Source organism: Penaeus vannamei, chromosome 9 (genome assembly GCF_042767895.1).
Source record: "Penaeus vannamei isolate JL-2024 chromosome 9, ASM4276789v1, whole genome shotgun sequence".
In the NCBI taxonomy this organism is placed as follows: domain Eukaryota; kingdom Metazoa; phylum Arthropoda; class Malacostraca; order Decapoda; family Penaeidae; genus Penaeus; species Penaeus vannamei.
In genome coordinates, this window is record NC_091557.1 from 5,921,492 (window position 1) to 5,923,991 (window position 2,500).

Sequence of the window (2,500 nt, forward strand, 5' to 3'; positions counted from 1 at the left end):
CAGCATACAATAAACACACACATATCAATACACACACACACACACAAACAAACACACACACAAACACACATACACAAACAAACACACACACACACACACATACACACACACACACAAACAATCAAACAAACAAACACACAAACACACACCGACACACACAAAATGAAACAAAACCTCAATACCATAAATAAGAAAAACCCCGATTCTGCAACCTCATAATAATATTAAAAACATCCCAATTAGCTTTCTCTTCAGCCCCAAAGGACGACGAACAAACACGAATCCCTCAGAGGTAAACAATGTGTCTGCATCTGGCATAATGTTGCAAAAAAAGGAGAGAAAAGGAGAGATTCGCAGCTGCAACAGACACAAAGGACTTGCAACGCGCGGCCGGAAGACGATTCAGGAAGAATGACAGAAGCCAAACCCTTGTGGCTTTGTGCTTTTCTTCTGCAGAAAGGAGGAACAAAAAAAAAAAAAAAAAAAAAAAAAAAAAACAGAAAGAAAGGAAAAAGAAGAAAAAAAAAGTAAAGCATCCTGAATTAGCTATTTTCTGCTAGTCCATTGTTTCGAGTGTTATTATTAGCGATTCCAAACGAGGTGGTGTGGCTGTTAAAATAACTTGTTTGTTTATCGTAATATTTTCATACTTTCATTAACCTTTCATTAACAGTACTGTTGTTACTGCGACTTTAAGGTTTATGATTTAATTTTTCTTAATGAGAGATAATCAAAAAGTAATTAATAAGATTATCAGGTACTCCAAAACCACAACAAAATAACGGCAAAATCAACGGTGAAAATAACAGGTTGGCTTACAATTCTCTTTAAAAAAGAAAGAAAGAAAGAAAAAAACAATAAACAAGCCTAAACACTTTAATACTAATACCAATACCATAAAAATCGAAACCAGTCCACCAAAAAACTTTAGAGAATAACAAACGAGAAATTTATGTCTGCTCGCCGGCGATTCTTCACGTCCGAAGCCAAATAAAAATGGCTTCTAATGACACCGTATCGTTGACATCATGACAACAAAAGCCTATCGCACGTCTAGGCCAAGGGATCTACCACAGCGACCACAGATATGTTATCTTTGGCCATCGTGGACTTGGCTGGCCCTCCCGCCCGCTCGCCGGTCCCCTCGTTCCGTATGGTTCGCTTTTGTTTCGTTTCATGTTTCTCTTGTTCTGTTCCGTTCTCTATGTTTCTCTTGTTCTGGTTTGTTCCGTATGTTTCTCTCGTTCTGTTCCGTTCTCTATGTTTCTCTTGTTTTGTTCATTATGATTCTCTTGTTTCGTTCCGTATGTTTCTCTTGTTTCGTTCCGTATGTTTCTCTTGTTCTGTTTCGTTCCGTATATTTCTCTTGCTTCGTTCCATATGTTTCGCTTTTGTTTCGTTCCGTATGTTTCTCTTGTTCCATTCCGTTCTCTATGTTTCTCTTGTTTTGCTTCGTTCCGTAGTTTCTCATGTTAATTTCCGAATGTTTCTCTTGTTTCGTTCCGAATGTTTCTCTTGTTCCGTTCCGTTCCTTATGTTTCTCTCGATCAGTTCCGTTGCGTAGTTTCTCGTGTTCCGTTCCGAATGTTTCTCTTGCTTCGTTCTTTATGTTCCGTTTGTCCCGTTCCATGTCGTATATCTCTTATTCCATTCAGTCCTCCCTCTCTTTTCTGTGTTTTATCGCTCCTTCCTCTCCCTTTCTCGTGTTTATTTTTAATGTTTTATCTACCCAAGCTTCCTAGTCCCATATCCTCCATCCAGTTCCATTCCGTTCCTCTTGTTCCAATTAGTCACTCTTCTCGGCTCCATGTCCGTCCCGTTCCCTGTCCCGGTTACACGTGCTTTGTGTCCAGGGTCTGGTTTGGGCAACGGCGCTATCTGATATGCTTGATAGATCACTGATTTCGGTCTATATGGAATCTTTAATTGGATCACTGACATGGGCGACCATAAGGCCTTTCTCTCTCTCTCTTTCTGTCTGTCTGTTTCTTTCTGTCTGTCTGTCTGTCTGTCTCTCTCTCTCTCTCTCTCTCTCTCTCTCTCTCTCTCTCTCTCTCTCTCTCTCTCTCTCTCTCTCTCTCTCTCTCTCTTTCTCTCTCTCTCTCTTACACACACACACAGATAGATAAAACTAGATACAGACATGAATAGACATCCAAATATACATACAGATAAACAGGTAAATAAGTAAATGAATGTACGATAGTTGCATAACCACCTACTACCTCAAAGTCTGTTTCGTTCCACCATTCCCATCCCTCCACATTCTGCCTGTCCCATTCCCCCGTTCCATCATCACCATCATCCCATCATCCCCATCGTGTGTGTTCCCTCGCGTTCCGTTCCGCAATTCCTCCCGGACAAGGGAAATGGCAGGAAATAGCTATCCCTCGACGGACCACGAAGAAGGGAAAAATGGCGGGAAATGAAGAGGCTCCACTATGTCCCTCCTTTTCCCTTTCCTTTCCTTCCTGGTCGCCTGCAATCATCGCCAGAACAC